The following is a 14307-nucleotide window of genomic DNA, read 5'->3' on the forward strand; positions in this document are numbered from 1 at the left end:
CTAATCCCCTCAAGACTGTCCTAAGTTTTATCCACCTATGATAAGAAGTAGAAACAGATTCTTACTTTAATAATAATAATAATATTAAATGATAATTTAATCATAAAAACATAAAAAGCTTATTTTTAAATTTTGGGTCTTTATTAAGATTAAATCTTTATTAAGTATTAAATCTTTAAAGAACCTTGGAAATCCCACAAACTTACTAGCATCATCCCATAAATCTCAAGGCTTGGGACGGGAAAAATAAGAATGTGGGGAGTTACATTAACTATGTTGTTGTTTTTTTTTTTCTTTTAAAAAAAATCAAGGCATTGTGACTAGACTAATCCTAGAGAAAAAAGGTTTGAAATTCAAACATTAGTTGGTGAGAATTAATTAAGGGTATAAAGGAAAACAAAAATTAGTTCTGTTCTTGAAGAACTCTCTAATAGGAGAGCCTGCATAAAAAATTATGCAAATAAGATGAATACAAAATGAAGATAATAAACAAAAGGAAGCTACTAGAATTAAGGGGGACTGGGAATAGATTCTTGTAGAAAGTGGGATTGTAGCTGAAGATTTGGAGATGAGATTGGGATGCTTCTTTGGCTGATAAACCTAGATCATATTTAATCATAAATGCACAGAACGTTAGCATTGTAAAGAATAAGCATGTTCTTCTAGTTATCTAGTCTTCTCTCTTAATAGATAAGAAAACTGAGAAAAAAGCTGTGATTTGGCCAAGTCATATTCTAACACTGGAGCCAGGACTAGTATCTAGGTCTCTGGGTAAAGGTTCAGAACCTGCACAATAAAGGTGTAATAGCACTGGCAAAAGTTTGGTGTTAGCAGCCCTTCTCTCTGCCTCTTCTTCCATTTCACAATGCATATGTAGGAGACAAATACTCTCTGCCTTCTAGCTAACTCATAATTGCCATCACAGTGCCACAATCAGGCCTATCAGATTGACCAGCACACATTCTTGACTTTTTCTGGTTTTTTTCTCTTCATATCTTAATCTCTTGGGCCCTAATCTCCAATATCTAAAGGGGGCCAATTACATAAATCCACATTAAAGTGTGCACCTCTTAAGGCAATTTTTGCTAATAAACAGTCTTCCCCCAAGACTGACTCAAAAAGTGGGAATTTCAGACTCTGATGGAGAATGGGGAGGAGGGGAAGAAGTAATTTAGTGTTTTTTTTTAGTATTTGAGTTTCTGTCATGTTTTGGGGCACCTGTCCAAACTAACTCTGCACAGTAACAGCCCTACATTTTTGGCGGGAAATGGAATCCATTTCCGTTGCTAGATTCAATGAGGGGCATTGTAGAAAGGGGAAGGAGAGATTATAGATGGGGAAGAGAAAGAAGAATGAGGAAGATCAGCTTAGAAGTATCCTCTGTTTGTTAGAAATGTCATTGTATATATACTACAATAAAACTAGAACTATACAGCACCCTGAACAATGAATCATTCTGGATAATCAAGTCTCCTAGAGGGTATATAGATTACCCTGTTTTCCCCCTTTCTCTTCTATATCTATATATAATCTAGATATTTCTTTACAGATCTAGCTATATCTACAGAGATTTATATATAATATATATGTACATTTAGATTAACCACTTTCAGTGAAAGTCTTTCTACAATGGATTATATACTTCATAGACAATTCCTAAATTGAACATATTTTAACTTTTTTTGTTAACTTGGTATCATCATCATGAGCACAAAATTATTATACAGTGCTGTAAAAAAATAGTAATAAAGGACATTTATGTAGCATTTGAAGGTTTGCAAAGAGCTTCACATACATGATCTGGTTAACTGTCCATGACTGATCTAGGAGATACTAGACTCAGGGAGGCTTCAGTGACTTGTTATATGGTCAAATAACTAAAATCAGAGCATTTCAATTAGATCCAAAACCAGAGCAAGATAGTAAATTTGAGTGAATCTCTTGATACCTTGAATGGGCCAAAAAATATCAAGATCTCTGTCATTTAAAACTCTTTAACGAATGAGTATTAGCTGAACAGTAAAGCATTGTATGAAGCAATATTCTTTGGAAATTAGGCCTGAGAGGGTGGATGTGACCACAGGCTGATTTAGGTTATGCGCAGGAAATGGTTGGCATTGTGTCACCTTCCTTTCCCTGCTGTAACAGTCGAGAAAAACAACATTGATTTTATCCTTAAAATACATAAATATGCTCTACTAAACTTTATGGGGCTAGCCTAAAACTAAAAAGCCAGAATTCAGCTTCACCATGTCATTTCCTTGTAAGAGACGGAATAGACACAAATTATTTTTCATTAGTTTACTTTTAGAGGCCAGTTTCTCACAGTTGATCTATTAACATTCTGATTTCTGGTAAAGCCATGGGTCTAGAAATTAAAACCTGAATTTCACAGGAAAGATATGCCCACTTATATGTAGATTTTACTCAATGAATATAGGAAATCCCTATCTTGTGGACAGATCTTGTGACCAAATTCTTCTGCACTAATATTCAGTTCTCATGAGTCATAGAAGGGTTGTGTCCTTTTGACCAGTTCTTCAAGCTATTAAGACATTCAAGCGAATATCATATCATTATCATCAAAATAAAGGCTTTTCTCTTTCTACTCTAATGCAATCAGCATGGAGCCTAAAAGAACTTGTCAGTTGTAAGTATAGTCAGTATGGCTAATTGTTTTCTAGTCATTTCCAGGGAAAGAATGGAAAGAATGGGAAGACAGACAAGATAAATAGATTAGATAGATAGATGGATAGATAGATGAATGGTTAGATAGATAGATAGATAGACAGACCAATAGATCAGTAGATAGCCACCTAGCTATCTAGATGTAGCATTTATTAAGTATTTACTATATATGAGGCACTCTGTTGAGTTCTGGACAAAAAACAAAATCATGTTTCTTTTCTTTTCTTTGCTGAGGCAATTGGAGTTAAGTGACTTGCCCAGGGTCACACAGCCAGGAAGTGTTTAGTGTCTGAGATCAGATTTGAACTCGGGTCCTCCTGACTACAGGGCTGGTGCTCTTCCATTGCAGTAACTAGCTGCCCCTAATGTTTCCTATTTTCAAGAAGCTTTATTCTAATACAGAAAGACAAAACAAAAAGGAGCACTAAAAAGGGGGTAGTAGTGGTGGAGGAGGATCTAAAGTGAATAAAGTTGAGTTGCATGTCTGGGGCTCCTCATGATATGGAGGTTTCAGGAAGATAATCATCAACAACTGAGCTGACCTCAGGGATGGAAGGAAGTTTTAAATTAAGAAACTCAAAACCAAAAGAAAATATATGAATTTCTCTGTTCTCTTCAAGATCTGATTCAGTATTATTGATGCCATTCATAAAACATACACACAAGACTGAGGGTGTCTCTTTACAAATGTCTAATACATGGAAATCTGGATTTCCAGAATAGTCATGATACAAGGTAACTCTTCCCTCTATAAATTAATTCTTCACAAATCAGAGAAGTCAGCATTTGGAAGAAATAGCAAACATGTAGTCCAACCCATACATGAAAAAGCATCCCCACTATAAAATAAACAGACAAGTGGGCATTAAGCCTTTGCCCGAATATCTTCAATGATAGAAAACCATAATCTCCCAAAGTAACCCATTATGTTTTCAGATAGCACTACTGATTTGGAAGTTTTTCCTGAAATCAAGTCTAAATTCACCTCTTTGCAACTTTTGACCATTAATATTGGTTCTGTTCTCTAGAGTTAAACATAATGAAAATATTCCCTCTTCTATAGGACAGCCCTTCAAATGTTTGAAGACAGGTATCACATTCTGAGTCTCTCTCCTCTGTGACAAACATCCCCAGTTCCTTTAGCCAATCTTCATATCACATGTGGTCAAGCCCCTTCCTTCTGTTCCCTTCTTCTGGTTCAATGGTTCTCAAAGTTTGATTCAGAGACCCCAAGTCTCCAGAACTCTGTCAAAAAAAATTGTGAAGTCAAAACTATTTTCATAATGATAGTAGAATATTTACATTTCTAATATGGTAAAAAAAATTTGTTATTGTTTTCAGTCACGTCTGACATTTTGTGAACCCTTATTGGGTTTTCTAGGCAAAGATACTGGAATGGTTTGCCATTTTCTTCTCCAGCTCATTTTACAGATGAGAAAACTGAGGCAAACTGGATTAAATGAGTTTCCCAGGGTCACACAACTAGTGTCTGAGGGTAGATTTGAATTCAGGAAGATGAGTCTTGCTGATTCTAGGCCTGAGATATTATCCACTATACCACTTAGTTGCCCCAGTGAAGTAAATGCCAATAACTATAATATTTTTATGAGCAAAAATTCTTGGAGGGGGTAAGGGAAAATATCATCTAATTTTTTAGAGAGCAAATGGATCCTACAACCAAAAAGTTTTCTCTGAACAATCTCCAGCTTATCAATGTCCTTCCCAAATTATAATGCCCAGAACTGAACACAAACTCCAAAGGTTGTTTTAATTAGGACAGAGTAACAGCCCACAATCATACTATTTTGTTTTACTGTAATATTCCAAGATTGCTGCTGACTCCACTAGTCCATTAAAAGCTGTAATTTTTGTTTCATCAAACTGCTAGATCTAATAAGGCCTTCTCTGTCTTATACTTGCAAAGTTAATTGTTTAGAAGCAAAAGCAAAACATTGGCATTTAATCCTATTGAATTCAAGTTTATTAGAGTCAGGTCAATATTCTCACCTGTCAAGACTTTTCTGAATCCTATCTTCCAATGTATTTTAGCTATCATATTTAACCTTGAGTCATCTGTAGATTTGATGAGTATCCCATCTCTGCCTTTACAAAAATCACTGATAAAATTTTAAACAGCACAGGACCAAGCACAGACTCCTAGGGAATATTCAAATTTAAACTTCTGAGTCATTCATTTAACTAATTCTGAATCCATCTAATGATATTATAATTTAATCAACCTGTCTTCACCTTATTTCATATTCATTTTTGTTTCATTTTCATAGATCATGGAATAGTGTCAAATTCTTTGCTAAACAATCCAAGCAAACTATATCTATAGTAACCCTGTCAGAAAAAAAGCAGTCTGAAAGTTTAGATATGTCTAAAAAAAAGAAGGAATAAGTTGATTAGTGTGACATTCTTAATGGAGACCCTTACTTTGCTATTTATTCACTAAGCAACTCTGAAATTAGAGAAAAGTTTATAAATGTAAAGTTTATAGACTCTTAGTCTCTGCCTTTTTTCTCACTTTTTTCCTTCCTTTTTTGGAAAATTTGAAATTGATCCTGTTCTTTTTCCCAATCTAGTCATGCACACACACACACACACACACACACACACACACACCCCTTTTTTAATGTCTTCAGCTTTCAACTAGCTTCAACTTATTCTGAGCTATAGAATACTTGAATTTAAAGGGTGAAACCATGTTTTTATATCCCTCTTCAGCCACTTGACCATGCTTCCTTCTTCTGTTGCCTGGTCTTGCTTTATCCACTATGTACACATCTTTTTAAAATTTTTAAAATCTGGGGATTAGTAAATTTCCTGTGCAGCCATATAATTTTCTCCAGAAAACAACCTTTTATCCTTTTCAGAGGATCTGTTTTCTTTCCCTTCTTCATAATTTCATTCTTGAGAATTTTTTCATTCCTACTAAGGTAATGATCTCTCTTGTAGAGTTTGATTCCATGGGGAAGTTAGCCTTCTTCTGAACCCTTCAAAATTTCCTGTCCAAAATCGACATTGCATGTCAGATTGTCTCCATCTTTCCTCTCCTCTGTCAAAAACTCTACAAGGAAGTGGTCACTTCTTAACCAAGGTTTCCATCATTTCTACCACAATAGCTAGTTATTCTTTGCTAGTAAAAATCATACAAAGAATAGAAATTATCATTAAGACAAGTTAAGAAGTTATTTAATCTTCTGTTTTTGATAGCAACAGAGAGAATGATACCTATGCAACTAAAGTACCTCATGAGTATACTATCCCTGTGGGCCAGGATTGTAATCTTTTTCCTGAATTCATTCTCTACTTCCTTTCTCTCTGGGTACACTCTGATAAAAAAAAATCTTCTATTTTTCCCTCCACTTATCTTCATCCAAATGCTTTTTCTACCAAGTTTTCCCCCACCCCCTCTAGTTTCTCAGTTTACTGATATGTATAATGATATACCACCATTGCCACCACAACCCCTTTATCCATCCTGTTTCTTTTGACAAGCACATATTTAAGGAGGCAGCTGGTAATTCAGTGAATATAGCATTGGGCCTAGAATCAGGAAGAACTAAATTCAAATGCAGCCTCAGATACTTCCTAGCTATGTGATCCTGAGCAAGTCACTAAACCTCTGAGCCCATGCAAAATGGATCCAATGGAACCACTAGAAAAGGAAATGGAAAAACACTCCAGTATCTTTGCCAAGAAAACCCCAAATGGGGTCATGAAAGATTGGATATGACTGAAGCAACCAAAGGGCAATGTATAATTAGTGATATATCAGTCATGGGTTCTGCCCTACTAAGTCTGAGAGATGCATATGAGTTTAAAATTGTTTCTTGACAATATAACATTTAATTTATCTTGCCTATTGCTTAAACTTTTTAAAATCATTTTTGGATAGACATTTAAGGCTGTGTAGTTTTTATTACTAGTTCCTTTCTTAGATTTTTGTTTCCTCTGTACTTTGGGTGATTCAGTTGCTATCCTTTGGCCTTTATTGTAGGTACCCTCTATGACAGTGGTTCTCAAGCAGTGAGTTGCAAGTTTCACGAGGCGTAAAATTGGGGTCTTCAGGTTTTTGCCCAAATTTTCTTCATCTTTGGCAATATTTTCTAGGCTCCCTTTGACAGAATCATATGCAAAGATATGAATCACCAGAAGTGGGTAGTAGTCATTCACATCACAAATTTTCCTTAAATAATTATCTCCCTTAGTTTTCATTTAGAATTATGACTCAGTTTTAGATGTTATTTAAATAAGCATATCAACAATGTAGCAGGATACATCTTAAATGAAAAAGACCTGTGACTTTTGTTAGTAAAAGAAACTCATCCCACCATGTAGGTTCCAACTATCTATGACTCAGCTGATGAATCTTAGGGACTATCTGAGGCATAAGGCATATAGAAATTAAATGTCAATATTTTTACCTTTGTTGTTGTTGTTGTTTGCTTGTTTTTTTCCTCTTGTTTTTTTCCCTTTTTGATATAATTTTACTTGTGCAATATGACAAATGCGGAAATATATTTAGAAGAATCGCACATGTTTAACCTATATTGGATTGCTTGTTGTCTAGGGGAGGGGGAAGGTGAGGATGTAGGGAGAAAAATATGGAACACAAGTGCTGCAAGAGTAAATGTTGAAAACTATCTTTGCATACATTTTTAAAAATAAAAGCTATTATAAAAAAAGAAATTAAATATCTTGCCTGGGATCATAAAGCTATTAACTACCAGAGGCACAATTTGAATCCAGATCTTCCTGGATCTAATCCTCACACACTCTACTGTGCCACATTGCCTCAGACTTACCTCTGTTAATTCTTAAATCACCATACTAATATTGAATTTGATAAACAGCCATATAGCTAGAAAGAAAAAAGACTGAAAGTTATAACTAAAAACCAAGATATTAGGTAGCTAAAAGGTCCAATACAAGAATACAAAGCTCAAAGCCAGAAGATCAAACTGAAATAATGGAGCAAGACTTAAAATTTGTCAAGCAGCTGTTGCAAAACCAGAGCTAGGCAGTTAACCTACTTAGCATCAAAATCAGGATCAGTAAGATCAATCCAGGCAATATTAACAAAGAAATGAACAATATTGATGAGCTAATGTTGAATAACTTTTCTGTCTTCTTTTTTGAAACATACTGGTCATCACCTCCATTAAATTTCTGTCACTATGCAAGAGATGGTAATGTCAGTAAAATAAAAGCTCTAGCAGGTACTACCAAACTGGAAAGGCTTCTAGTAGAGTCCAGCAAAACACTGTATCTATAATAATAGTAGTAGTAGTAATAGGAGGAGGAGGAGGAGGAAGAAGAGTAGACAATTACTTTTATTGTACTTTAAAGTTTACAAAATGTTTTATCTATCTTATCTCATTTGATCCTCCTCAAAACCAATGTAAGGAAGGTGCTATAAATATATCATTTTACAGATAAGGTAACTGAGACTAGAGGGGGAGATTAAGTCATTTGTCCAGAGTCACAAGGCTAGAAAGTGCCTGACTCAAAAGGTCTCAAGTTCAACATTCTATCCAAGACATTACCTCACTATTATCCATAGATTAGTTTAAGTTTGAAGAGATTCATTATCATAAGATTGTCCATGTAGTGGTAAATTCTTTTTCCACAGAAACTCACAAAGACCATTCATTAAGATGTGTAGGGTTTATAATCTTCATGCATATAGAGCTTCCAAAACTGATGAAGCTATGAATTTTATTCAGTATTTAAAGTCCTAATCATTCCTCCAGTTCCCTTGACATGTGAAACTTGCCAAAAAGACAAGGTCAAGGCCTTCATAACTATATCTTGAACTCACCAGCAATTCCCCTAGAAAGCAAGATTGAGGCCCAAATTCTACCTCAGAAATTTAATAGTACCTAAATTATCACCTTTCAGTGATCCATTGTCTTTTCTTGGTAGTCCCAGGTTCACCTTAGATGAGGAGAGGGCATCTGCTTCATTGGTTCTCATGATCTGGTCTGAGAAGCTCTTGACAGGTAAAAGGGAAAATTCTCCACCTAGAAGAGCTGAGACTTAATGCTTTGGATTATAGATATTTTTGCTAATCTCAGGACAACACTCCTACACACACACACACACACACACACACACACACATACTCTACCCCACAAGTGCCCAGAACAGAAGATGATGTGGTTGGTTTAAGCTAGAACACAGTGAGGAATCCATTGTATAGAATAGAGTATTTACAATACATATTTACTGAGTTAAGTTGAACCCTGTAAAGTCTGGCCTTTCCCCAAGGACACAAGAAATAACAGTTCAGTTCTTAGTTCACTCAGAGGGGTGGATCAGAAATTTAGTTCAACTGGAATACTTGGATCCATCTAGTCTCTGTCCTACACACAAACCAAATCCTTGTAAATTATTGTTAATTGTTAATATTTATTAATAATTTGTTAATGAGGTTAATCCTTGTAACAACCTAATTATTCTCAGAGTTCATAGGATTGCCTGGGACAGGGAGCAATCTCTTGAAGCTACTGAGAACTAAAGAAGAACTCCTCAGGAATGAGCCAAAACTGAACTGGTCTCCAGTTGTTCAAAGAATTTAAGTAATATCAGCTTAAAATTTCTCCTACTGTTTTATAGGAAAAGAGAGGTTTCTAGTAAATAGTTATCTATTGTTGTCATTGTCAGTCATGTCCCATTCTTAGTTACTTCATGGACTATAGCAAACCTGGCCCTTCTTTTCTCCACTATCTCCCAAAGTCAAGTCCAAGCTCACTTCTTCCATGACACTATCTACCCATCTCATCTTCTCTTTTGCTCTTCTTCTTTTGCCTTTAATCTTTCCCATCTTCAGAGCCTTTTCCTGTCTAACCCTGTGAGTGTGTGTGTGTGTGTGTTGGTGGGTGGGAGAATCAAGAAATTTCACAGAGAAGTTGTACTTGAGCAAAGCCTTGAAGGAAACCAAGGATTTTAATCAGCTCCTTACAGTCTAATGAGAGAAGTAATATTCAACCAGTCAAATAGAAGCAGGATACATTGGGAATAGTCCTAGAGGGAAAGCATTCAGATTAAATAGGACTCGGAAAGGCTTCTGGTAGAAGGAAGGCCTTTTAGCTGAGACAAACAGGAAACCAGGGAGATCAGGAGGAGATAAAGGAGAGAGTCCTGTCTTTATTAGGTGGCCAAAGTATTTAAGCTTTCTGTTTCATTATTTTTCTTTCCAATGGATACTCTGAACTAATATCTTTAAACACTGATTCATTTGATCTCCTTGCTATTCAAGGATCTCTCAAAAGTCTTCTCCAAAACCCCAGTCTCACACAGATATTAAACTAGCCAATTATGATTTTTGTGTGACTACCAGAATAAAATAAAGCACAATTAACAAATACTTGGTGAACTTAAGTAATATTAGGAGCTAATTTTTTGAGACCTCTTTTTTTTTTCTCTATGTGTGAATAATCAAATCCTAAAGTGTTTTGGCTTGGTTTGGTTTTTTGCCTCAATTTTCTTGCTAATTGTTTGTGAAGAATAGCATTATTTCAATGTACTTTATAAACATTAAAGCATTATATACTTATGAATTATTAATATAATCATTTTCAGTATTTTTATTAATAAATCTGAGAGAAAGGCAACATTATATAGAAAGTAGAGAGTCACCTTTGGACTTAGGAAGATTTGGATTCCATTTTGGCCTCTGACATATTGATTACATAACCATGGAATAGGTCACAAACCATCAGGGCCCAAGAAAATACTTAAAAATTAAGTTATAGAGTAGGTACAGACTTATATTGGCACAATGCATTTCTTCAAATCTTGATACCCATGAAATCATAGGACCAGTTAAAAAAAGTCCCAAAGAAAAAGTTGATACAGTTTTTTAAAAGTCATGCTTGAATGATAGGCAATTTACTTCAGCTAAAGAACAGATCTATTTCTACTAGTCATTTAGCTATTTATCATGTTGCCACCCACTTGTGTTATTACTGTAGAGAATCTTTCCATTTCTCCTTTAAAATCCATGTTTAACTGAGTCAGAATGTTATTCAGTCATTGTCATTTACATCATTTAATAGCAAGTTTCCTAGCACAGCTGAAGGCAGGATTTTTTTTCTTTTTTGACGAATTATATTTATCTACCTTTGAAATGAAAATTTGTGAATAAATTAAAATGAAATTTTTCATTTTTTAAAGAAAGCATTTAAAAATAATAACAATCTGAATGTTTCTAATAATCATGGCTTTACAGAAAACTATTACTTTTAATTTGACTGTTCTTGTAATTATTTTCAGTTTCTTTCTGTATTTTTTTTAATAAAGAAATTCTGTTAAGAAGGAATCCCTTTAATAGTCTTTGATTTATGAGAATTTTTAAAACATATGGATTATTCAATTTTAAAAGAAAATGATGACCTTATTTTTCACTGCTGATTCCGTACATGAGGATTAAATATTGAATTTATAAAGGGGAAAGTCAGACATACTTTAAACTAATGGGAATCTCAGCATTATATTTCATAAAAAGGCACTAATTAATTATTAATAAGAATAACTTTCAGAAATTGCCAAAATGTATGATATATTTTTTAAAATCTGAAATATGTACTCCAGTATTTCAGACAGTGCTGAGCATATAGTAGGTGCTTAATAAATAAGAATGGAAAATAGACAAGGAAAAAAATGTTAACATGGGTTATCTTCATTTGCTAAGGAATTTTAAGCAATGTAAAGAAAATATCACTATAATGAAGTCAAAAAAATTTTAAAAAGAAAGAAAACCAATATATTACACAGAAATACTTTCTCTGCTACCTCTAAATCTATACTCCTCATGTGCTCAATTTTAACATGGGAATAATAGCATCCACTTCGCAGAGTAGTTGGAAGAATCAAATGAGATATTTGTAAAAAACTTAGCATTGTGTCTGGCATACATTAAGCACTTCCTAAATGCTTGCTTCTTTCTCTACCTACTTTCTTCCTATAACCTTTGATGCCTTGTAAGTAGAGACATATGAAGTCAAAAGCTAGAATACAAATTCGTTTCTGAAATCTTATGGAATTTAATGGAGAGAGATTATGAGCAGTGATGTTTCATAAAAAGAATTTTTTTTTTACAAATAGCTTAACATAATACAAAATTGTCATCCTAAAATCATTCTAATACTTTAAAACTATCAGACCGACCCAAAATAGGAGAAATCTGAATCAGTCAAGATTTCTAAAAAAAAACTTTTCTCTATTAGTGACAGAGAAGCTATTATATAAGGTCTAATATTATAGTCTCTAATGTGCAGCATGAGGAATAAAAAATGGTCCTAAAAAAAATTGTCAGAGTAATTGGATATGACCAAGTTTATACTAGAAAAATAAATGCTAAAGACAATACATTTTTGAAGGAAGTAAGGAAAGAGGGAGAAATGGAAACTAAGTTTAAAAAAACATTACAGACATTATTATTCTCCTCCCAAAATATGATCAAGAAGATATCAATAAGTACTAATCCATATACTTTTCTTTTGTATAAGATGCAGGCTTTCATGACTATGTCATATAAGGACCTTCATTTTTATAGTCACATAAATGACTTGAATTGATTTGAAAGATATAGAGAATTACATTTTACTATGCTTATTTTTGTTGACTACCACAATGTATTTGGTTGAATTGAGCAAGATGTAGTATTCAAAGATTTTCTCCAGTATGATGTCTCCCATGTTCGCACATGAACTATATGACTACCTGATAGATATAACTACAGAAAAACTTTGTTTAATGATCCTTTGATAATACTGAATGAGGTTTAAAAAGGGGGGGGAAGTTAATCAGCACCAGTGTTTGTCAGTGTCACGAAGGATGTCCAATGCAATTTACAAAACAAATAAATATTCCCTAGAAATGAAGAATTCCTTAGGATGTTACTTTTCCAGATATTCTTGTTTTGATTGCATTAAGTTCTAGAATGTTGTATCACCTTCAAAATGGATTCACTCAAAAAGATTTGGTCCAACTATCCACATAAAAACAAATATAGAACTAACTTGATGAAGAATAACTGTTGCCCAGACTGTGATATACAATTGGATGAAAAACCCACAGAGATGATCAGTCATGTAGCATTTATTAAGTGAATACTTTGTTCTAGTTACTATGTGAAAGATTGAAGATAGAAAGAAAGGCAAAAGACTATTCATAAAAATTCATAAAAAATAAAAAAGACAATTCATAATGTCAAGGACCTTTCAATCTAATGAAAACAATTAAGTACAAACAATAAACTGGAGATAATCAAACTTTTTTGTAATTATATGTTGTGATCCTCTGTATCTTTCAAATCAATTCAAGTCAGTTTTGTGACTATAAAAATGAAGGTATGAAGGTCATTGTATAACATACTTCATAAAAGCCTGCCTGTTCTCTTCTCATATTCATTGACTGTGCCTTTCATATGCTTGTAAATCGTCAGAAATATATAAAAATGTTTCAGAGGTTGAAAACATTAGCAGTAAGGAATTGGAGATGGTGTCAGGAAAATTTCTTGTAGAAGATGGGGAAACAGTAAATTTAACTGGAGTCAAGAGATAAAAGAAAAGAAACATATTTTATTAAGCATCTGCTATGTGCCAGGAACTTTGCTAAGTGTTTAACGATTGTTAAACTCATTTGATCCTCACAACCCAGGAAGGGATATGCTATTATTCCCACTTTTATATATTGAATATATTTTATATTTGAAATTGAGGTAAATAGAGGTTAAATCACTGGGCCAGGCTAGTAAAATGTCTGAGACTGGATTTATACACAGGATCTCTATAGCCAGTGCTATTTCCTCTATGCCATTCTAGTTGAAGTGTATTGTGTGAGAAATAGCAAGGCGATCAATTGTCATTTGATGATAGAGTGAAATAAGATGTAAGAAAAGGGAAAAGGTAGGAAGCGGCAAGGATTTTGAATGTCAAATAGAGGATATTATGGTTTATTCTGGAGATGATAAGGAACCACAAAATTGAATGGGAAGCAGTATGTGGTATGGACAGAATTGTGCTTTAGGAAGATTGATTTGACAGCTGCTTAGATAATGGATTGGTGGAGTGGATAGAGTGTTGAAACAAGAGAATCAATCTGAAGGTTACTGATAGGGTCAAAATGTGAGGTGATGAGGGCCTGCACCAGAGTGATTGCAGTGTCAGAGGAGAGAAGGAGGTTACAGATGAAAGGTTTTATAAAGGTAAAATTGACAGGAATTGGCAACATACTGAATATGGGGAGTGAATGAGATTGAACGTAAAAAATGACATGTAGGCTGTGAGCTTGTCTGACTGGGAAGATGATGGTATCCTTGGCAGTTAGAGGAAAATTAGGAAGAAGGGAAGGTTGGGAGTGGGGTGGAAGTTCAGCTTTATACATGTTGAGTTTAAGATGTCTATTGGATAGACAATTTGAGATGTCCAATGAATAGTTAGAGATATGTCTGGACTAGATAAGTATATCTGAGAATTATTAGCACAGTAATCATTGAATATATGGGAGCTAGTGAAATCACCAAGAGAAATAATATAGATGGAGAAGAGAGCCCAGAACAGATGCCAGGGAGACAACCCATTATTAGGAGGCAAAACCTGAATA

The sequence above is a fragment of the Sarcophilus harrisii genome, chromosome 4 (genome assembly GCF_902635505.1).
Source record: "Sarcophilus harrisii chromosome 4, mSarHar1.11, whole genome shotgun sequence".
In the NCBI taxonomy this organism is placed as follows: Eukaryota; Metazoa; Chordata; class Mammalia; order Dasyuromorphia; family Dasyuridae; genus Sarcophilus; species Sarcophilus harrisii.